This window comes from Parasteatoda tepidariorum, chromosome 9 (assembly GCF_043381705.1).
Source record: "Parasteatoda tepidariorum isolate YZ-2023 chromosome 9, CAS_Ptep_4.0, whole genome shotgun sequence".
NCBI classification, from domain to species: Eukaryota; Metazoa; Arthropoda; class Arachnida; order Araneae; family Theridiidae; genus Parasteatoda; species Parasteatoda tepidariorum.
Window position 1 is genome coordinate 70,745,423 of NC_092212.1, and position 26,478 is coordinate 70,771,900.

The following is a 26,478-nucleotide window of genomic DNA, read 5'->3' on the forward strand; positions in this document are numbered from 1 at the left end:
TTTGCTCGATGATATTTTACCATTGTTCGGTGAGCATCATAATTCTTGTTCATTGTCACCTGTCTATTTTTGAGAGAAACTGAAGAAGCTGCTCATTTATAGCTTCATTTCAATTTAACATTTTTGCTCACTAGAAGTTTCGAAGAGAGCAAAATAACTGAAAGTCTGATCTTAAGAAAAAATTTCAGTCAGATCGTTCGAGAGAGACGTTTAAAAAGTAGAATTTCTTCAGTACTTAAGAGTTAGCAATTGTTTTAAATTTTTTAAATAATATTTATAACAGCTCAACTAAATTTTGACTTCGCGCCAAGGAGGTGTATGGTCTCACATTGTCATAACACTACTTTTTCACAATTAACAAGCTCAGGACGTTTGTGGAAAACAACTTAATTTAAACTGTCTGATTACCTACAGTAATCTGAATTGATTGTTCCGTTTTTAGTTGGAACTCAACAAACTCCACACTTTTCTAATTTCAATCCACTGAGAGCATAGCCTGTTTAGGATGAAGTTTTAATTTTGAAGTTGTTGATGGCGAATCTACACCTTACGATCAGAACAGTTTCCGCACCAGATTGCTGTAAACAATCCACTTTTCATTACCAGTTACCCTTCGTTTTAAAAAAGGGTGTTTATTCGTGGCGTCAAATGAATTTCTTTGAGTTCATGAGGAAGCCAAATTTCGAGCTTGCTCTCGTATCCCACTTTCTCGCTTCTTTCAATGGACGTAAACACTTTTTGGACTGAACTTCAATGTCTCTGCAATCTCTCGTGTCGTGTAAGATGGGTTTGACTGGGCCAATGTCATTATTTAGTCATCTTCAATCTGTGTAAGTCTTTCTGGCCGAGGAACATCTTTCAAAGCAAACTCACCAGTTCGGAATTTATCTAACCAGTTTCGGCATTGACGTTCTTGTAAGGCATTTTCGCTATAAATATTTCAAAAACTGCACACGACTGCCATATGTTGCAAAAAAAGAACTCAATGATTTTGAAATATATATATATATATATATATATATATATATTNTTCTGATTGTAGCCACGAATGATACATTTGGATTAGATCGCTGTATAAAAGTCATAGCGCAATTGAAAAATCTGGCGCTTTGCCAATCTTGCCACCTTGCCAGCATTTTACCATGCGCCGGGTCATTATATATATATATATATATATATATAGTATGTTTGTATTCTTACCTACCTGGCACATTATTTTTAACTTTAAAGATTAATTAAAGAGTTTGTCTGTCTATCTCTTTATTATTCCTGAACCGTTAGCAGTAGCTTTCTGAAATTCGCACAGTGAGTGATAGAGCATTTTTAGTTCTCGATCTTAAGAAAAAATTTCAGTCAGATCGTTCGAGAGAGACGTTTAAAAATTTGAATTTCTTCTGTATTTAAGAGTTAGCAATTGTTTTCAATTCTTTAAATAATATTTATAACGATGACAGCAATGATATTTTTTAGTTCATAGCTCTTTTTTTCTGCAAAGGGGTTTATTGCATCTTCTTTACTATTTATTACTTTTATTCGTTATGCCTGATAAATTAGATTATCAGTTTTAACATGGTAGCAGCATGGGCATACTACGTCACCGCATAAATCAGAAACCACGAATTTAGTTTGTTTATAGTTATGATTTCAAAACTTGTTTTTGTAAAAGTAAATAAATTAAAATCTACTGATATTGAATAGGAAGAGTGAGTTGTGTACGGAAAATCAAAATTAATAGAGAAATGATATTAATTCGTTTAAGAGAAACGTAAAAATCACCAATTTATCATTGACGCCAAAGCTTAGGAGATATTTACTACTTGTATTGTGGTTAATAATGCAGCTTTAATACGTTACAAATATTCCAATACAGGTACGAAGCATTATAATTTATACCATAGTAAAATTGATACCTATTCAAACTGTATCAATATTGCAGAGTTATAATATAGATTATGTTGAAGTAGGTATTACGACCCCATAAAATGATAAGTACTGGAGAAAATTGTTTAGCTTTGGTAAATTTTCACTATAGCGAGTGAGTTGGCTTCAAGCAACAGCTCTGAACCAAATGATACTTTATATAGTTAATATTCTTTTTAACGGGATAAACCTATAAAAATAAAATTTGCTTTCTGGAATATCAATTTAGAAAATAATAATAGCTAAAAAAAGAGGGAAATACTTAAAAGCACTGTTGGTTTATAACTTTCAGTCATGCTGTACCATGCAGAGACTTTATGAAAGCGACTAAGCTAGATTCTAATGTCGGGCAATTTTTAAGTAAGTTACGTATTTAATTTAGATGTTTAATTTATATTATGCTGCAAGGCATGAATTCATTTTAGAGTTTAAGTTAAGAAGGATGAAGTAAATTTTAAATTAATGTTTAGTTAAGATGTTTTAATGCAGTCAGCAGCTTTCCTTTGGAGAGTCTTAACACAAATTATATTTACTTAATATTGCACACAGTAGGGCATGTTGGGAAATCATCGTGTTGTAGAAATTTGCAATAAGAAGGACATCTTTTGGAAAATGTTTCTAAATTATGCGCTTATTTTCTCTTGAGGTTTTATGTCTACTTTCAGAAGTAATAAAATTCAAAATAAGATTCACTGTAACTCAAGATTAGCTACATATAACCATTTTTATTATATAAAAGTAAATATAAATATTAATGCATGTATAGTTAATACATAATATGGCTGTTTTACTTAATTAAATCGACATGTTTAAACACACCTACAATAGAATAAATAAGATAAATTCGTCGTTGAAGAAAAAACGAAATTTTCTACCTTTAAATTGAATTTTACGATTTTGAAATTTAGGTGTATAAATTTCGGGCTTAATTAAGGATATGAGTACACTAACATATCTGAATAACATATTCAAAACTATGCATGCTAGGAGATCTGAATTTAATAACACAACTTGAAATTTCAGAACCGATCTTAAAAATTGTACCTAAATTTAAATTAACTCGTTGAGTAAGAACTTTAGAAATGAAGATTCACTAAATTGGTTTAATATTACGCATTGTTATAAATTAAACTGAATACGATTATGTTTTTTATAACTAGTTATAAAGTTATCAGTGATGTTTAATGGCTTACAGCTCTTAGCAATATAAAAAAAGAAGGATTAAAGTTCTTTAATTTTTGATTATTCCTTATGTCCGTAAAGCTCAACATTAATATCACGTGCTTATTTGAGGGCTTCGTCTCCCAATTAGTATTAAAAAAGTCATCTGAAATCACTTTTTCTTTTGTTTACAGTAACTGGTTTAAAACGTATTTCTATAAAATTAAATAATTTCAAATCGACAGTAAATAAAGTGAAAAAACAGTTGCTTACTAAAAACAAAAAGATGCTTAACCAATTTTAGTATTATTAGCTACTGATGTTATGAAAATGAAGGCTGTTTTAGTACGATTAGTAATATTAGTAAAATAGTATATGATATTGCCATAATTAATATTCTTGGCCCTTTTAAAGAGGTGGGTGATGGAGGAAATTGCTTGATTGTGATAAATTTTCTCTGCCATGGGTTTCTTTGAGCAATAGCATCTTGCCATATTATGCATGGAGGTAATTAATCTTCTTTTCGATGATATATATTTTTACTATATAAAACTTTTAAATTACTTAAACTCTTAATAACTTAAATTTTTTTCTAATAAAACTTTTTTCTTATCTAATTATTTATAGTCACGAAGAAGTTTCACAAAAAATAACAAAATTAATAATTGGAAATATTTTAGACTTATTAATTGTTCTCGCATATGCCTTTTAGCTCTGTGCATGTTTTCGTTTTCAAAAAACGCTTTTAAAATCATGTTAACCACTATTGAGAGAGGGAGGACTAAATATAATTAAAATCATTTTGTGTGCCTGGAGGAACAATATTTAAAGTTTATTAAATTCACTTCCTTCAACAGACAATCAATCTTGTTTTAATATTTTGCATTATGCATTCCTGACCATCGATTCAACAGATTTCAAAACGTTTCTATTTCCTCCCAGCTATTCTATTTCCTTGTCAAAAACTGCACANATATATAAAGATTTATTTCAATTTTTAAAAACAAACATTTTATTATTTAAAATATTTGTTTTTAAAAATTGAATTAAATGTTTCGAATTTTTATCAAATTTTCCTTTCTAGAATAATTTAATTATTTATAATCTATTATCTCCTCAAATAACAAAATTTGACTCCCTTTAAACGAAATCTCTTATATTTTTAAGGCCTAAAAAAGAAGTTATAAAACATAAAAATCAATACATTGAAGATAAGCAACTTAAAAAAAAAAGACTTTTTCAGAAATTATAGATTTAAACAATTATTTAGTAATGCGTTTAAGAAACTTTCTATAAAATGAAATTTTCAACAACAATCTATGGATGTAAATATATTTAAAGACATTTTAAACATTGATTTCCTTATATAATCCTTTCTTTCAATTGATATCGTATTTCGTTGTAAGACTAGGTTTAGATTTATTCAGGAAGCATTTTTACGATATTCAGAAGTTCAAATTCGGTTCATTTTTGACATCCTGAATGAAAATATGTTTTGAAATCCACTTAAAATGCCTGAAGAGACATTTTAATGAATGCTTCAGAGAATTTCCAATATCACGAAAATTGTAGTTTTAAAAATAAGTTTGATACACGTTTTACATATTTTCACCAATGACAAACTTTTATAACTTATTCAGTTGCGTTTTACCCTGTTTTTTGATTTAATAAATACGATAAGCAATTTGATTTTGTAATAGTGTAGGAATTCGAAATTCAGAAAAATATATTATTTTTTCCTAAATGAAGGTCCTGAATTATATTCTATATCGCATTGTGAAATAAATACAAGCAATCGAACAGAATATTTTCTATGAGCTACTTAAGAAATTGTCTATAAGAAATTCAACCATTGTTAGTACTTCAACAGTTCAATTAAGTACCTTTTAAGTAATTTAAGTTAAAGTGATTGTTTAAAAAAACAAGTTATCTGCGTGTTTACGAGCATATTATAGGTTGCTTCAAGAAAAAAAAACTTCATTGGTTTTAAGATTATGCCGATGGATATAAAAGTTGACAAGTTTCAAGTGCTCCAAAATAGACGAGCATTCGTAAGACTTGTCAAACGTGCTGGTAAGTCTTGAGAAAGGGAGCTTATTTTTGAGCTCTTGAAATATGTTGACTTTTATTTCCTTTCTCATATTTTTGAGGACAGTGTTTTTTTTAATCAAGTAATATATTACTGCTTCAAATTTTTGGGATTATTTATTTAATTTATTGAACATATTATTGGTTAAAGCTTGCAAATAAAAAAAAAGTTAATAAACAAAGTAATTTTGATTAGAAAATTAATTTTATCATTGGCCTTAGAACGTACATTTTCCCTTAGAATAAATATTTTAATTATTAAATAATTTTATAGCAATTATTAAACTTGTGTTGAAGTTGATGGAAAATTAAAGATTTTCTTTTATTTGAAGCAAACATTCGACAAAGTTGTGTCAGTTTGTCAGTTGTAAAAGTTGGTTTATCAGAACTTTTAGTTATTTTTCTTACAACAGGGTAATGAAGAAAACAACGAATTCGAAAATTAGAAACTTCATTAATAAATCGATGTTTTAACTCTATTTTAGAGGATTTAAATTGAAAATGATATTGTGTTTGACAATCAAAGTCAAAATATGTACAGAATAAAACGAATCTGATTTAGAAAAAAACAGAAATAGTTGGACACAAGTCCAATTAGTGTTAAAAATGCTAATATGTATGTCCATTGTGTGTTCGGACAATTCCAGCATTACAATGTCCCACTACACTTACTGAATATTTTTTCCCGAGTGAATCCAGGAACTCTTTTCCAACAATTGATACATCTATTGAACAACTATTGACCATATCTGACCACACATTGACACTATTTCCCGTATCTGAAATTCTTTGCAACACCTCACCACCACTTTATTAACCCTACAATGCACTGACTACATTGAATGGTTAATAATGTGATACCATCAGATTTCAGACCAGTAGACAAAATGTGTCATGTTTCGATACATTGCGTACTTGAAAGGGACTTTCCTGAGTTTAGACAGGTGTACCAGTTATACAGTTAGACAGGTGAACCAGTAGTTTTTCAGTGTATTGCTGAAAAATAGTTTTAGATGAAAGAAAGCGTTTCAAGGTTTTAAAGTTGTTAAGCACATTTACTCAAAATTTGTTGCAAGTCTTCTTACACTTTCGGAAAAACCCATAAATTCATTGAATTCATGAACCTTGAGCTGTAAAATAATACTGTGCAAATTTGTGGAAAGCACAAACAGGTATTAAATTAAATTTATTTTGTTTTACAAAACAATATAATCGTGTAATGGTGTTTAAATGGTATGATCGTATAATTTTATTCATTGAGCAAATTTCAACAATCTTTTTGTTCAGTACGGTCGGAAGAAACTCTAAGAAATTTATTATTCAACTTTCTAATAAATTACAAATGGCATACAAAAGTGTTAATACTCATGGTAATTTATTCTTTTACCCCACAATTAACGTAACTAGTTTAAAGCAATCACGAATAAATTTTACTTAATTTACTATTAAATTCATTGTCAAAAGTCAAAATATTCATCCCTGTTTATTCAATACTTCAGACTTTAATTAAATTACAAAATAATTTCTTGTATTTTCATTTATATCATTTCTCATATACTCATGTTCACATCATTATTCTTTATAAAAATTTAGAAAAAATTAGAAAAAAAATATTTTTGTTGTTTGAGCTTAAAAGTATTTTTGCTAAAAAAAACTTTAAGATAAACCTTTAGAAATTCTATGTTGCAGGTAGAAAAATGAAATTAGAATATTCAAGTTAGACTCAACTAGTTTATCAAGTAAAAAATAAATAGAATTATGCTTGCTTTTATTCAGAAGAAAAGAATACGATTTGGTATTCATATCAGTACTCTTTTTGACTTCATTGAACTCGGAAAACAAAAAGACTTCGTGAATAAAATGCAAAATTCCAAAAATATAAATACAGACATTGATAGGGAAAAAAAACTTACCCTAGAGGGAAAATTTACATAAATTTTCCACTTCACATTTCTTTAAAATATTTATTTATTAAAAACTAAAAATTCAAATGGAACTTATAAAAAGCTTTTATATAAAACCTTTTTATTTTGTCTTGAAATTAAACAACGCTAACAGAAAAGAAATAAATGAAATAAACAAGCAATGGTAGTTATTTTATTAAAGATGTATAAAATGATGTAATGAAATCNGTGTAAGAAAATACCACAAAATTACGAAAAAAAATTAATTAATGATTATTCTCAAACAATACAGTCCAATCAAATAAAATTCCGGATCAAATTCCAGTAAAGAGTACTGGTGCTCAGGGTGCCACTATCTTACGGTAAAGTCCCTTTTTACCGTAAAATTTTACGGAACAAAAAAATATCAGATATACTATTGTAATATTTATTGTAAAATTCCTTAATCACAACAATTAAATTTTTTTTTAAAATTACTCTTTAAAATATTAAGGCAGAAATGGAATTTGTGGTAAAACAAATTTTACGGATGCTGCAGCTCAAGCGTCCAAACTTTTTACAGAGTGAGAAATTCTTAACGAAATGATATACTCAAAAAGGTATCAAGACATTCCCAAATTTCCTCTCTTTGCGATGTCTATCGAAGCATTTAATTGACCGTTCTGAAATTTAAAAAAAAGAACTTCAAATCTTAGAAGTATGATTAATTTTTGCCAAAATAATTTCAAAAGTTATGTTGTGAAAAATTCGCGATGCAATCAGTTATGAAACTGGAAACAAATATTTTAATAAAAAATTTAAGTGGGTAATTGCAACTCGTCAAATAGTGGAATGATTATGCCTTGACATATGATTTAAATCAGATTTAATTGGACCTATTGTAATCTGTATTGACAGTGTATTCTGTAAACATTAGTCGCATCTGATTAGCTTCTGAATCATCGACAAATGCGTATCATGGCGTCAGTTACATGTAACTAATTATTAGGTAGTATTTAACTTCACAAAGTAAGTACAGCTCATCAAGCACTCATTCTCAAAAAATATTTTGATGTCATTGTTTGGCTGTGCTTGTTGATCAAATTCACGACACTCCCAAAATTATTAAGAATCATAATATCAATACATTGAATCAAAATATGAACCAAGTTTGCCGAAAACTTAATGAAAACTTAAATTAAATCATAATATCATTCAAGTTTAACTACTGTAGTGTCATTAAAGATTATTTTATAGTATAACATGTTTCAGCTTGATTATGCAATAATGTTGCAGATTTAACGGTATTATGGTTTACAAAGTATTCCAAAATTTTTAAGAGCGTATAATCTATAACAAGGACGTAGATTTTTATATTTTTACATGTAATTCTTCTTTCAAGAATAATTCTTTCCATATTTAAAATAAACCACGTTTGATTTATAAAAATCTTTTATTCTTAATTAATGGCAAGCGAACACATTATTCCGTATTCCGATTTGAGAATATTGTCCAAAGTTTTAATGACGGGAAAAAAGTAATGCATGAAATACTTTTGTTCTAATTACCAGAAATTCGTGTAATAGGATGAAACATTCTGGCTCATATAGTTTTACTTAATAATAATACAAATAAAATTACTGCACTGTATTTCAATGACATTTCTTGTAAAATGAAAACCTTCATTCTGATTTGTATAACCAAAATGTACTGTATTTGAAACCTCTATTTAATAATTTTCCCATTCATTATTGTAACGGTTTACCGAAATTTCTGACTTTCAAAATTATAGTTCTTATAACGATACATTTATTAAAATACACAAAACTGAAAAAAATAAATATTGCCGAATAAATTGCTTTTATGCTATGTTCCTAGGTATCAAGAAAAAAATTACCAAATTTTACTACATTTAATGAATTTTATAACACATTATAAAACTGCATTTTATTGTTAATCTTACCAAAATCAATTCTAAAGCATGTTGGTAAAAATACTGTGTTTTTGGTGTTCCTATATTGTCAGAAATATTATAAATTTTTCCACATCCGGGTAGTTTTGGCCATGCTTATTTTCTTACTGTATTTGGTATAAAATATTCAGACTACATTAGGTAAATTTTGAAAGTTAGAAAAGATAATATAAGAAGTATATTTTTAGAAAAGGTAAACAATGCTATTCAATTGAAAACCTGTAAAAGGATGTAACTCCGTTTGACTCAAGTGAAGTTTATGTTTTTGAGTTTTCTTATGTTGGAATAAATTGATTTTACTTTGTTTTTTAAATGATTCTAGACATTCTAGATTCTACGATCTTTATAATTGGATTAATTTACTCCATGATATTTTTTTTACATAAAGCCATATTAAAATTTGTCCTGTGATGTAAATACACTAAAAAAGAATCGTATAATGCAGTGGTTTCCAACTGGTGGTCCACGAAGTCTTTTTTTGTGGCCCGCAAACTAAAATATATTAGTTGTCATTTTTTGGGGACAATTTTCGTAAAAAATCTATATAGGTTTAAAATACTTTTCTAAAACCTAACTTCTTCGTTTCTGTAAAATTTAACATCCCAACTGTGTAAAGAATTTTTTCTCAGGTTTTGCACACGAGAAAATATTTATTCAAATACAAAAATAATCGTGTATGTTGCTCTATTTTCTTTCTTTTTTTTGTATTTTATGAATATAATTTAACATGTGCGTTTCAGAAATTTTCTCGAAGAAATTCTCCGATTTAACTTTTTGAAGCCTCTAATTTTGGACGAAAATATTTATGCACACATTTGTAAATTTTAAATGCAAATAGGAAATATCTATTCTTGCAGCAGACAAACCTCAATTTTCTCATTGAATATTTTGTGTGCTATTACGTAAGTTTCAATACCATCCTTCTTAAAGTTTTGCATTTTAAAAATTAGATATCTGTTGCACATACTTGTTTAATACATATTTGCACATTGAATTTATTGTAGCCCGAACTTTTATTATTTATTTAATATTTTTAAAAATGTTTTTAATAACAATTAAATATTTTTAAAAATCAGTTTCTTATTTTAATTTGTAATTCCATACTTTTGTTTTGTACAACTTGGTAAAAATCTGTCAGTAATATTTAATGTTCCTTCAAACATAAAAGAGTTCTACATAAAATATTGATAAAGTTGCGGGCCGCCATTTGATTTGTGTTTTTAATTGTGGCCCCCGGCCTCATGCAAGTTGGAAACCCCTGGATAATGTCTACAAAATCGAATAATCAGGTGACAATTAAGACAGACTCCAGCAAATTTTAGTGATTGTTTCTTATTGACATTGGCAATTGAAACATCAATTTCAAGTTATAAGTTAGTAACAAACAGAAAAAACATTAGAACTTCAAATTAGATTTTACGTGATTTTATCAATTTTTTTACGTCAGTTCTAAAACTATTTTTAGAAAAATATAGACATTTTGAAAAATATAATACCCATTTTTCTACATGAAAATGTTTTAAATGAACGTCGTGTTGTAAATAATTATTAAACATTAGAAAAATGTTTATTAGAAAATATCAAAAAATCTCACTCTACTAAAGAAATAAAAAAGCTTGTCAAAAAATGAGAAATTACACTTCTAAGTTAAAAATAGTAAAAAGATGAAACTACAAAGCAATTTCCTTTGGGATTTATTGTTTCTTTATTTTATGTAGAGTTATTTCTAAAGAAAAATAGGCGTTTTTGTAAAATAAATATGATGCCTGATTCCGATATTACAATTTAAAAACGGTTTTGTCACAAAACAAGTCTTTAAAGAGAAATGGATTTTGTAAGAAAACGCTAATTGACAATTTTCTTTTACCTTTTTAATATACAATAATTTTTGTTTTCTGTTAACGGACGAAAAGATGACTTCACAGAATTTTTACTCCAGTCAGATATTAATTTATTAATGACGATTTAAGTGTCACTTTGCTCTAGAGTTTGCTTGTTAAAGACTAAATGAAATTTTTTGAAGCATGTTACATGAATATTATGAGATAAATACAATTCTTTTTTAAAATTATGACACACATTCATTTATATAGAATAGATTTAAAATAAATCTCGTTGTGCAAAGAATTGTGAACATTTACAAATAGTTTATCTAGCGATTTTAAACTATTAAACACTATTAAGTTTTTGCAAACTTGTAACAAGATTTAGAAAAATATATTTTTTTTCTCTTTTACTGTGTTTGACAACTATTCGTAATATGAAAAAGAAATTAATATTAATATAAGTATGGCATTATTTGCTATGACATAATGATAATTAAATAAGAGAACCTAGAGCATTAATTATGAAATTAAGGGAACGTGCTTGTTTTTATGCAGTTTAAATAATGAAACCTTAATAATTCTAAAAGCAAGAAAAAAGAATAAAAATATGAACTCGAAATTGTAATATAAGATAAATAGGATACAAACAACTCTTTCGAATGCTTAGGAAGACATTATTTGTAATTAGTCAGAAGATTATAATCCCCAGTATGATACATTCTAAAAATAGCTATCATAATTAATCAATATATCTTGATGCCGTATTACAAGCTTTTTTTATGACAGGCAACTGATTAAACCACTAATTAGTATTAATGAGGAAATAGACCATTAGTATTACGCGATTTACCACAAGTAATGTAAGAAAAAAAGAGAGACTGCTCGAATTATTAATTAGATTACTGTGTTACATATGAATAGTGTTGAATAATAAAAATAGCAAAAAAAATTAGTGAAGATTTTTATTCTACTTTTATTTTGCAAATAGTACTTGATACTAATGCTTTGATTTAATGAGGGATTGTATTTCTCTTTTTATGATAAGCAAATTTGCTACATACTGATAATTTATTTCATAACTGCATTAATATCTTATATTAGTTTGTAATTTTTTCTTGTTCGTTTTTTGATTTTGTAACTTTACTTTTTTGAAACAATTAAATAAAAATTTTATTTTGAGGTGTAGATCAAAGTCCCTCGGTGCAGATCTTCTAGTGTACATCTCCATATGTATGCTATTTTAATACTCTTAAAACAAATATTTTGGAATTAGATAAATTTTATAGAGAATTTTGTAGTGCATTTGAGATTGAATTTAAAATAATAAGAGTTAAGTGAAAACTAATTAGTTTCTTATTCGCCCACACACTCAGAATTAAAACTCTCACTTTGTCAATTTGGCAATCCTTGAGATGTATTTCGATAATTTTGAGAATCATTTTGTCACAAAATCACGTGATTTATGACGAAACGAGAACTCACAAATATATGACGTAAATGTTTCTACTACTCGAAACCTAATCATACTGAATTGTGGGAGATTGTTAAGTACAAGTAGGATGAAGACTAGACGATGGAAAATAAAGTGACGAAATAAGCCGATCTGCGGTGTGGTGGTCAAGAGTTGATCTCGTACCAAGAAGATATCGGGTACGAATCCCTTTTCCGGAATGGGTGTAATTTATCTCTCTGTTCTATTTATCCTTCTTTTGTTGTTTTCCAATATTGATTTAGATATATGGTGTCCCCAATGGGTACATTAGCCACTGCGATGGCTTTTTGTCAGAAAAAAATAGAATGACGAAGTATTTATTTAACTTGATGAAATTCTTTTCCTTGAAAAAGTGACGAGAGTTGTTATAAGATTATATAATAATAACAATCAGGATTATTTAATCAAAATTATTATTAAATTGTTATTTTTATTTAATCAAAAGATTAAATAATAATAACAATCAAGCACCATGCTTAAAAGGCAGAACTAAAAACGCTTCAGAATGAGGAGAAGATTTTTGCCTTTCACAGCTAAAGTGATAATCCTAATTGAAATATGAAGTGGTTGATTGTGAGGTCGACAGATATGTTGGTATAACAAAGCTATCCATTTATTTACGTGTGCTGCTGTTCTATGTAAACGAAAACTGTAAGCTGTGCTACCATTTAGTTATCATGAAAAGTGTACTAGAATTCGTCCAACGTGGTACTGTTAATTGGACAACTAACAACTAAAATCGCGTCTAGTTCTTTAAATTGAGAAGCATATAGGAACGATGATGATAACTCTTCAATTTGTACTATTAAGGCTTTTTTAATGACATTGCATAGTTGAAAATCACATAATAGTTTTATGCATTGGTCATAAATAATGTTTTAATGGTTCAAAATGCTTTTGTAAGTTATACAGAAATAAATTAACGCTACAAAAACACTAGCAAAATATGTAACAAAGTAATTATGTTTTTTTTTTCTTATGAATGTCAATGGCAGCAGTTGCACATTAAATTACGACACTAAGAATAATTTGAAGTATTCTTCGCATGAAGGTAGAAATAAGCAGTGTAGGAATAGCAGGAATAATAACTATTTTTCAAGAATATGCAAGATCTTTAAAGATTGAAACTAACTATTTACATGCAATGAAAACTTTGTGAAATAAGTTCCATACAGATGCCAATTTACTTGCAAAATGCAAATAATTTTATTCAAAAAGCTAGCTGTATTTTATACGAAATAAAGCAAAAGCAATATGCATTGTTAGTAGTAATCAAAATGTAATAAGGAAATTGAAAATAGGCTCACCAAACGTTAATTTTATTAACTTAAATAAAAGTAAAAAATAAAAATTCTTAACAATTTTCTTATTAAAATGTTTATTAAAATCACTGGTATTATTACCTCTTTTCAACCTATTTTAGTAATAATTAGTTTTCGACAATATTACCCATTCTTTGATAAGAGGATGAATATCATATTTTCGCTTAAATATGCGGAAAAATAAAGGGCCATGTAAAATTACCTCAACTGCAAAACTACCGGGGAGACAATAATTACCTTATCTTGCTTATGACAAGATGGGACGGTTAAAATATTTTCTAAAGAATTCCCATGAAAGTTCCATTATGTATCAGAAGGTCGCCAAAAGGCGCAAACTTCAAGTTTAATTAAGGATTAACGTCACTACCAATGCTGTAGGTAAAGAATGTTTGGTAATTCTGCTAATTGTCCTATCTCCAACACATATTTAACGAAAACGTAAAGCGAGAATTTTGCATTTCGAAAATAGATCTTTGTATGCATTAGAATTTGCTAGATTTTTTCTTATTGTATGCATGAATGTTCAATTTTGTAGAGCTTATCTTAAAATAATACTTGCTCATAATCTCAATATTTTTATAGTTCTACATATACACTGGTGTAATAAATTAAGAGAATTTTCAGACTAGATTGATTATCTCTAGAACTACTGAACCGAGTTTAATGAAATTTCAACTGTTAATACATTGATACAATACAAAATAAATAACCATTCAACAATTGTAGTCGACGCGCATGATCATGCATAACACTCATTGGAGTCGGAAGGTATGAAACAGCTGTTGTAGAATAAGCAAACAAAAAATGGGTTAATAGGGGATATGGTCCCCTCTTACAGATCTACAAGTCTTGAAACGTGATTTCATACTTGAAATAAGGCCGTTTATCATAACCTGTGGTGATTGTCTTGAATTGTCCGGGGACAATTTCATACCTTCCGAGTGTTACGCCCGATCATACGTGTGTATTACAATTCTTGAATGGTTATTTATTTTGTATTGTATCAATGCATGTACATATCAAATTTCATTAAAATTGTTCCCGTTGTTCTAGAGATAGTAGACCAAGTCTGCAAATTTTCTTAATTTCTTACACCAGTATAGTTCTTAAACTTTTTATTTGAGGGCAACAACAGTATTTAAAAATTGTGGTGCAAAAAAGCAATATTAATTAAAAAATGTATTTCATATTTTACAAAATTTTTATGTGATCCGTCTTAATCCACTTTTTTTAATTAATTACTAATTTTTTTTGTCATTTTATAATTTAATGGAAGTTATAAATTGGATATTTCATAATATTTAAATTTACACAGAGAAAAGCATTATTATACAATAAACGCACGAATGATTTGAATAGTTTCAATGTTCAATTATCGTATTGTATGGTAATGCAATTTCTGTTGAAAAAAAATCCTAGTTAATAAATCCAAAATAAAACTATTCATTTCATAATTTATTCCGTTCATATGGTAACGGTTTTCAGGAAATTCTGGTTTTCAAAATCAAAGTATCAAATTTAATATCAAGAATCTTTTTACTGTTAGTGCATGATGAAGTAAATTAAGCTCAAATTTTCAAAAATAAAAATTGATCGGGTAAAAAAGTACAAATAAATAGAATAATGCAACAATAATAAAGTTATATTAGCATGTAACTTAGATACATTGAATATCCTTAATATCCACGTTAGAGTTTAACCTTAGATAAACTCTTACTTATAACCTTAGAGTTTAACCTTAGATGAAAATTGTTCCGGCACTCAGGTTATCGATACTTTTTACCGTAAAATCCAGTTTTTATGGTAAAAAGTGTGGTAGTTTTTTTCAAGATAATTCCATAACTAAAAAAAGTAAGCATATTTTTCTAAGCTAGGATGTATTCTAATTCCAAAATTCTATAGGATAAACTAAAGAACTTACTATATTAAAGTTGTATATAACTGTATTAAAGTTGTATTTAAATACGGATTTGGTCTTATGTAAGCTCGAAATCAGTGAAAAATTTTTATTTTGAATATTAAATGCTGGTGAAAAATTTAAATAAAGCTCTGATTGATTCTATATAGTATTAGATTATAGAGCTAACAGTGTTAGTTATGGAATAATATTATAATATATAGCTCTTTGCATCTGCGTACATAGTATAGCTGAGCCGGCAAATCTGTCAGTCTCATGACCGACAGAGCTGGGGTTCGAGTCTCAACAAATGACGACAATATTTCCGCCATTCCTTTTAACACATGAGGAGTTTCCAGTGTACTGCACTCTCCAATGTCTATTACTTAACAAAACGCCTAGCTTCTATGTCCAGTAAAATTTCTTTTTTACGTCTTTCTAACCATGATTGGTGTAAATGGTAAAAAACCACATAGCTTACATGCTTTTACAATCATACTTGCAGCAAACGGTTTCAATACCGTAAAGGTAAAAAAAATGTTCTTTACCGTACATTTTAAGGTTAATCGGATGATCAGACTGCTACGAGTTATTTAACAGTAATTTAAGAAGGAAAATTCTAACAGTGAACTATTATATATCTAGGCATTGCCTTACGATTTAAGTACAATTTTATTGCAATTTCACAATTAGTATGACTATTTTGAAGAGCTAGCTAGAATTTGAAAGTTGGCAGTTCTGTGTAAAATAACCTGCCTAGCTTAAAAAAGTTATGAATTTTACCTATAGTTTCTGCAAACAAAGAAGGAATATTTCCATTATTTTATGCTTGTTGTATTTTCATAGTTCAGCCAAATAACCTTGTGACAAAATATTTACTGAAAAGGATGAACACGCTTCTTTTTTCCTACGCTATTCACTAATGTGCTTTTTTTGCATTCTTTCTTTCTTTTATATTCGTTGTTAAGGTTAATAGTCCATATTACCTGAATTTTTCATAAATTGATATGCAAAGGAAGCTAAATTAATTTGTTCAAATAATCACATTATCTAAACACGTTTAATTAACTTAATCGCTTACTTATTTATCTTAAAGTGAATGATTTTTAGTAAATATGCAGTAATATTTTTATAAGTTATAAGTAGGACATTATATTCATGAATCATAACTAGGAGGCTTCGCTCCCTGCTCGCTGGTGCTCGCCAACCACCGGAACTGCTTTCGCAGTTCATTTCGGATTGCTTCACAATCCGATGCTCGCTTTGCTCGCTCATTGGATACGTTCTTAACGTCTAGCTTTTGTATACTTTTTTGAACACTGAAGTTCCGAAAACTTTTCACTCTAGAAAATTCTAAACCTGTACATTTCAATATTAATTTGAAATTGGGTATACTATAGCCTACGTCACAGGTCGTGTTATTCCTACTAAATTTAACTAGTAAATAGCATTTTCTGCGAACCTGTTTTGTAGCAAAAAAGTAAACATGAAACAAAGTGTTTTCTTATAAGTCGCTACTCGCCAGGTTGGAATTGTATTAGTCTAAGTTCCTTTAGAAATAATTTATTTTGTTGCTTTATCTAAGTTTATGAATTCAGTAAACATATTTAAAACTCAGTTTATTAATTAAACTTAAAGGTAAATGTTATTCCTAGTAAGTGGAAGCAGTTGTGTCTTTTTCATATTATACCCAATTGCAAACAGTTCACATATTACTGCTCACTACGTGCTCTTGCGCGCCGAATCCAATCAATTAAAAATGAAAACTGTTGCCAGCGCGAGAAAAGAAATATCATCGGTTTTATTGATACATACCTCCGTATTAGCGTTTTATATAATATAGATTACAATAACCGTATTTTGTTTAAAGATGATTATAGCAAGTTTCTAAGACCTCACGAGTAAAACAATTGAAAAGACTTTTGGATATTTTCTGAACCATTTCGAGGGGAAATGTTTTAAAAATACGAACAAATATTTTTTTCAAATAATAGCATAATAAAATAAGTAAAAACTTATTAATTGCAAATAAATTAAGTGTAGAATACTTCATAAAGAACGCTTCTGAAATAACAACTGTTAAAATTTTTAAACGTGAATATACAAACAATAAACTAATATGAATTACGTATTTATGCTCGAGCTTAAAAATCCATTTTTATAATTTTCTACGCCACAATGTAAAAATCCCTCTTTAATATGTCATCTGGATATAATTAAAAACTATATCTTTCTGTTTCTAACCTTATTTATAAATACTATAAATACTGTATATACGTCTATCTGAAATAATGGTTCAATTATGCTTTGTTATCTCTATCCAGCGAGCAATAAAAAATAGAATTAGAAAAGGCATTACTGAATTTAATTCGCCATTACGGAATTCGATATAATTTGATATTTTGACTTAAGTAGGAGTAAAAAGAAGCCGATAACAAAATCTAATGAATCATTTACTAAGGACTGAAGAAGAGTAATCTAAAAACGTGTAAACCAGTTTGATTGCTTTATGAATACTTGAGATGTCTCTAACAACTGACTTTTTCCTCTTCTGTTTTCTGTATAGCGACCTAACAGGCTTTGATGTTTTCTGTTCTTCCTTCCTGATTTCTCGAAAGTTATTCATTAACTTACAATAGTATTTTATTAATTTATTTATTTCTGATTGAATGTCAAGTTGCGCAGCCTTATGAGTAGAATTTTTTCACGCTGCCTTTGATATGTATTTAAAGAGCCACAATGTAAAAATGTCCCATAAGATTTATGAACTGTTAGCTGGGTTACTTGTGCAAAACTGTAAAGTTTCTTAAGGGTTTTAACCATACAAGAATATGTTTCTTGCGTAAAATATGCGAAAAAGAATCTATAAAAAGACTGGATTCTTACTGTAACAAAGCAAGTTTTGACATCAGAAATAAATCTGTTGTTTCAACAGACATTTACAATATGGGAGCAAGCTTTCTCTGTAAGAGTCACGAAGTAGATATATAGATGTCTACGAAGTAAATATGTGTATATTTTAAGTAAGAAAAATTTAAATCAACCAGCCATCAATGGGTTTCGTACCTGGATCACTTCAATAGGAGACGTACGATCTGCCCACTGAGCTATTACGTCTCAATTGTTTTATTATGTTGAAATTGTTGGATAAAATGATCTCTGAAGCTATGAATTTACAACCAGGAAGTGTAGTTTTTTGGGAACTGAAACTTTTAAGTCATGTGACTCTCATCGCATGTTTTTCAAGGTCTAAATATTAATTCAATACTAAAGTTATATTTTTATGTTTTATTACTCTTTGATTTTCAGTTCTCACTTTCTCTTTGTGTATCGTCAACTGAGGGAGAATTCTTATCCTTCCTCATTGCTTGTAAAAATGTTTTGTCAAAATGCATCATTAAATTTCTATATTGCTTAAAAGGATGATTCTTCAATGATGTTAATTTAACTCATTCACAAATTAATCAATTTCAAAGAACTTATTTTCAGCCATTCATCGTACTCATCGCCTTTACGAGGTAAGATTTCCTACCTTTTTCCTATCAGAAATTATGATAATGAGAATTCCGCTTTAATATTTTATCAATTTAGCAATAAATTCAAACGGCAGTTTTATTTAGATAATGTTAAAAACCATAAAATAATTGTTAAAAAGTAAGAGCAAACATGGAAGATATTGGTAAAATTATTGAAGAAAATGTAAAGTTATATTACAGAGCACAAAACTGCATGGTCAAAAAAACTAGAATTTTAACTGAATCTTTTAATTCGTTTGTTATTAGGTGAAGCAGTTTTACCGACAAAATGATTTCAAATCGTTATATATGAGGTGAAATTCTGAAAAAGTAATGGGTATTTTTCATAACTTATATGTTAAGTACGGTTTTCCTGTAAACTTCAAAAAAAAAATATTTACATAAAATAAATAAAATTTACATCATATAAATAACAAAAGAATTTTATTCATCAATTAAAGGAATTAAATATTTATTGTAATGATTTTTTAGCTTAATCAGAACTTTAAAAAATTATATTTATAAATAAGTTCCTTATGTTTTTGCAAATAGAGTAAGAATATTTATGCGCTCTAAGCCTTAATTGTTTACATACTTAAAAATGCATTACTGAAAACAAAAGATATTACTAATAACAAATTATTTTAAATAAAAAATATCTTTATTAGTTTTAATGAATATTTAAACACATGGAAAAAACTCTAGTTTTCTTAATTATAAATTTAAAATAGTGTTGTTTCATTCTTTTCGTACCATATTTTGCCCAAAGCAATATAATGATCTTTTTTTACATCACACTAAATTAATCAAAATCAATTATTTCAGGAAACTCTCGACAAATTAAAGTAAGATTATTCAAATTGATTCCCTCTGCTGAGAAGTACCTTAATATCTAATGTACTTGCTTTCATTTTTTAAATTTTTATGCAGCTGATAAATATTTCGTATAAATTAATTTTGAGCGCATTTAGAATTTTACAATCTGAGAAAGGATATAAATAACAGTAAAAATAAAAATGGCTTTTGATTGTATTTTTTAAATTAAAAAAAAGGTATAGGTTTTGATAAAAATAAAAGTATTTACTGCATATTCATACTTTTGTGTGCTTATCTTCAACATTACAAAATAACTATAGACAATTGATTTGAATAATAATTAAGTTATTTAATGCTTTCAACTTAATTAATTGATGAGGATTAAAAATTTAGTGCTTCAACCACTGAATCGCAATGACTTAGAGGTTAAGGAACTGAACTATATTGCGAACGACTGGGATTTTATTAACAATTGTGGTTTTGTGCCAATTTGCTTGAGATCGATGGGTATCAGATAACCGGAGAAGTAAAAGTCACATGTGTGCAATGGAGGCCAAATTGCTACAATCATGTCGTAGGTCATGATATTGTGAAGCCTTAAACTCCATGAACGCATGGCTCACAATGGGCTGTGGCGGGAATGCTTTATTTTTTACTTAATTAAACAAATAAGTAAATAAAAAATAAAATTAATCAAATTTATCAAAACTTCTTTCTACAATAAGTCATATCGTATTTGCAACAAAAAAATAATAACCTAACTGTTAAATAAATACAAAAAGTAATAGATTTACGAATTTTTCTTACAATTGTGTATTTTAAATTTAATATTTACCTGTTACCTAATCAGGTTTAATTATCAATAAGATTATTTACTTGACAAATTATTTATTTGCCATATTTATTTACCAAATTAGAAAATACTTTCAAATATTAAGAAATGGTGTAATACTGAAAAGAAATAATTGGATTTTTTAAAAATAATGAAATTGTTAAAAAATAATTAAAATGTTATAATAGTCAATTACTCCCGAAAATTAAAAAAAATTTTAAAATTCAAATGAGTCAAACTCACTCATTTGAATTTTAATTATTTACTTAATTAGTACCGACGATATTTTAAATTACTAAATCAGAAAAAAACATTTTTTAAAAAAATGCATATACTTTTTTTGGACAAATTTGAAGTTTTAACCCTCGAAATATTGGCGGAACGAACATGGCTATCTTGAAATATATACTCAAAATAAATAATCCCATGAAACTGAAGCTGTAAGATATTACCTTATTGAAAACAGCGTATGAGAGAAGTTTTACAATATTTCAATATTCAAAATATACAATATTTCATTTCATTCTATTATATTTTCATTTGATATTTCATTTTTGTTTATTTTCCTTTTATATTTCATTTTGTATATTTTGAAGTGCAATGAAGTTATATAGTTCCAATACTTAAGATGGGACAGCCTCTTAATGTTAATATTTTTCTATCTAAACTTAATCTAAATCACGTGTGTTTAAGCTGTAAGATTGTTTTGTTAATTTTTCAAGAATATTTTTTATTTTAAGACCTAAGCATTGATGCTTATTGCATTTTGAACTTTTCCACTTCATAAGGCATTAATTTTTTTTAATTCCTTTATACTCAAAATATCTCTATATATTATATATTAGCTTATAAAATTGTACTACGTTCTAAAATTTTTTGTTAGTTTTTCTTTTCTTGTATTTGTTTCATTAAAAATATTAATAGTAAATTAGTAAAAATATTAATAGTAATTAGTAGCAGTAGTAGTATTAAATATATATAATTTGTTATTGTGAATCATTAAACAACGTTGATACTTAACTATTTTGCAAAAATGACGAAAGAACAATTATTGAAACTTTAAAGTATTCTGAAGGAAATATTACATTGTTAAATATTTTCTTAGTCTGCTGAAATGAAATTATAATACTTTAAAACTAATTAAATCAATAAAAGCTTGAGATATGAACTTTATTAATTCTATTTCGATTGAATCTCTTTATATTTTAAGCGTAGAATCAGTGAACATTTTATGAAACATAACGAGTTATTTTTTATGGAATTAAATTATATTTAACTACAATGCTTGCATGATCAAACATTTCAATACATATAATAGATTCAATACATATAATAGATTCAATACATATAATAGACTCAATACATACAATAAAATTTTGTGTAGAAATATCATTTGTATCTGACATTTATTTCTCTGATAATGAAATTAAATTTATCTTTGCCCTTTTCAAGTGCAAACTCTTTGATACGTCAGGGATTTACTTATCAAATTATCTTTAAGCAAATGATAAAGACTTTAGCTGACATCGAGTATCGTAAATTTATTTATTTATTTTTCCTAGACTAGGAAATAAAATGGATTAATTAAGTTTGCTCAAATTAAACAGCTATTTCTATTAAATTTTTGGAATTCCTTCTTTATCTAAAGTAGAATTGTAAGGAAATATAGCTCATAAGTCGTAAAAATTTATTAATTTTTTCAATTATTAAAATGATAATGCCTAATAAGGTGCATATTGTCTAACTGTATAAACAATTTAAGTATTCTCAAATTAACAAGTAGAATTGTGTGAGTGCATAGTTTCTGACATTAAATCTATACACGTTTTGTTCACATAAATGAATAAGTCATTTTATTTACAAATTACTCTTAAATTTTAAAAGCGCTGCGTATCTTTTGATATTAATATTTTTAATAATTTAATATTAATATTTTTATTAATTTAATATTAATACTTGTAATAATTTAATATTAATATTTTTATTAATTTAATATTAATATTTGTAATAATTTAATATTAATAATTTAATGTTAATAATTTATTTTTAATATTAATAATTTAATGTTAATAATTTAATTTTAATATTAATAATTTAATATTTTTGTATAAATAAACTATTTCCATACCATATTAGAAAAAAATTTCGTTAATTTTTATTATTTTATTGAACCACTCCCAAAAGACAAAGGAATGTTTCTATTAAAAATTTTTGAAAACTCGCCTTTTTATGAAGAGTCTTATCAGCATTTGCGTTAGATGGTAAGGAAAACCAATAAAATAATCCCGGTTAGTTCAATGAAAACAGGATTCTACCACTGCACGTACTTGGTGGGAGACGTGGTCGTGTGAGCCAGTAGTAATATAAAAGAGGGCAAACTATGGCTAAGATTCGAATCTGAGTCAATGAATTGAGTTATTGCTATATCTTTTCAGCTATAGCCTTATCCTTTTAGCTCTCGCAATCTCGTAGAGCTTGTTAAAATGTCGTAATTTGAGCTATTAATTCATACGACTTGGTCATGAGTTCAGCAAATTAGACAAGAAACCAAGAATAAAAATTTCGCTCTTTGACTATGCTATGTCTTCTGATATAAATGAAAAAGACTAAAAAAGAATTTAAACATTTAAAAATGCCCGACATAACAAATATTTAATCTGCTTCAAATAATTAATTTGGGTTTGGGATGGCCTGGTCGGTGGAGCACTGGGCCCATGTCCAAGAGGTCATTGGTTCGATCCCCGCCAGCCAAAAACTCTCCGTGCAGTAAATGGTGACTGATGCACATTAAATCTGTTGAGTCACAAAGTCCTCCATGTTCCCATAACAAATCATACCTTTGGGGATACTGATGCAGGAGTTGCCTTGTCTTCTAAATTGGTTCAAATTTACAAGATTACGGAGTTGAACATTAGTAGTCGTGAACCCAAAATTGGGTCGGCTGTTCAACGACGGTTACATAAAATAAAATAAAATAATTTATTTTTTTGTTCCATCAAATAGAAAAAACAACGTACTTTTGATGAAACTCATCTCTAAAATTAATCTCATTATTTTCTGTTTATCTCATCTACTTAAAGTGCGGTTAGCTGAAATGATTTCCCTAAATAGCTTATATACGATGTTTACATGGCCATAAACATTCATGAGATTTCAGAAAGACATAAATATTTATTTCCTAAACACCGCATAAAATGTTTCGTTTATATTTCATCACAAGACATATATATTCAAATATATATTATGACGAAAGGATGATGAGGTTATAAAAGAGAATTCGAAGACATGTGAAATTTAGTATGCCTTTTTATGATCTATAAAGCTGAAATAGATTGAAGATTACCCGAGGAAATATAAACTGTAGAGCTTTTGGTTCAAAAAATATATCTTGTTTAATGGAATTTGTTGCTGCTTTATAATTTGATATATTAATGTATTTTCGGAATTGTTAAATATTGATTTTTGGTTTAATCATGGTCATTACTACTACACTTTCACTTCTCCATATGCAATAAAAAATAATTTTTTTGATGGAGAAAATTTAGTTTGTAGGTATTTACAGAATTCTAAATTTTATGAGTTGTACTCTTATCGGAATTTGAACAGTTAGGGTTTGATCGGACCAGACATTTTTGAGTTTATAGAAAATGTTAAGCAGCTTTTATTTCTAAAAGTTTATTTTTTTTCCAGAATTGGTTTAAAATTACTAGTTGAATTCATTTTTATTCATTTTCAAATCATTAAATAATTTTTTTTTAGTTTATCAGAAAAGATAGAAAACATGATAAATATGGTATAAGAAACATGATATATTATANTATTATATTATATTATATTGTGTCGTGTTATAGTGTATTACATCGTGTCATATCCTATCTTATTGTAATATATTGCATTTATGCTACAAAATGTATAATTTATTGCATTATATTTTTTATTTCATGACTTTCTGTATTTAAATTCACTAGATTTAATAATTTCTGATTTTTAAATTTATATTATATAAAAAGACTAACAATAAATTTTAATTATTGTACAGTATTTCCTTAATTTCATTAATTTTATAGTTAATTTAAAGAAATATCCATCAATTTATTGAAAAATAAATCTCTAGAATCGAACGTAATGTAATATAGTGTAGTATTTTTTGCTTTATAACTATGATTTCAAACATATACATTTAAAAAAACAACCTGATCTGGTTCTTAGAAACGAGCACTAAAAAAAAAAGGTTTAAAAACAGAATGATGTATTTTCAGAAGTTCTGTTAACGTACTAGAAAGAAAAGGAAAAAAGGCTTGAAGTTTGAACAATGAGATATTTTTTGGCATATTTAAGAACTTTCTTTCGCAAGCACTCATCTCTCATTCATCGAGGGAAGTAAAAACGTTAAAACTTCAACGATATCGCATGTTTTAAAGAAATAAGTAATGGCGAAAAAAGGCAAAAATATTAAGAAAAACCGTCATCGATATCGGTTTTCCTCTTTTCTGAGATTTATGGCGATGAGATGAAGAAAAAAAAGTTTGATGATGATGATGGCAATCTGAATGGGTAAAGAACAAAGAAAAATAAGAAAATGCTCATTATTTCTTGTTCTTAGAACATTCCTTTCCTGTTTTGTGTTACTTTGAGGGAACAAAAAAGAAAGTTTTTAAAATATGCTGCCAAGCAGATAATTCTGGAATTCTTTTTAGAACAAATCTTAGACCAAAATGCATCTCTGAACTTCAAATTGGTTTAAAATTTTGTTAAATAATTGCATTTTAGCGAAGTTTTAAGAAGTAACAGAAATTATTGAGGGCAGTGATGTGATTTTCTGGTTTATCTGAGAAAATAGATTGGAAATATTAAAAGTAATAATAATTTCAGTCATTTTATCACTTTTTCATGCACACGGAGCACAATGGCAACTTTTAATATATAACTCAAGATCACTTACAAAATGAAGTAGTAAAAGAGTGCTCATTATGTTTCACAATTAAGTATTGAAGTGAGTAAAAACGAAGCAAAAAATATATTGTAATCACCACTAATAAAGGAAGGATTTGAAGCATAAAAAAATATTTGATTGCTGTGTAAAAAGCCACAAATAAAAGCCCTAATTTTCACTAACATATTAAATAGGTTTTAGTATTTTTCATCCTACTTTTCTTAGCAATTATTTAGCAGATTCAATAACGTTTTTGCTTCCTTCTCATTAAAGAAGGAATTATTACTTAATTTTTATATTCAAAAACATTCATTAAGAATAGAAGCACCCTATGTTCTGTTTTGTTCTTAACTTAACAAAAAAAAAAAACACCAAGACTGTTCTTTACTTCTTGGTGTAAAGTATTTCCTGTATTTATTAACTCTTAATATTCAAAATTACAGAAGTAATTTTGAAGCTGGTAAAGTTATTTTTACAAGACAATATAAAATTATATTATTTATTTGGATGCATATTTTTACAGTAAAATTAGTTTGTAAATTTGACTATCAATCATACGCCTTGTACAGAGAGAATATTAAGACAAACTCGAGCTAGACATAACGAAACTGAAGAGGATGCAAATTATACATTATAAAATTATATAATGCAGTTTACAGAGACTTAACAAACTAAGATTTAATTATCCTTATTACACAGCTAAAAACACGCACACATATTTTATGTTTTGTTTCAATAAATCTATATCAGCCTTGAAAACATCACCAATTATCATCAATTTGTGTTCAAATGTAAACTATCAAGCGTGGATATCTAAAGCA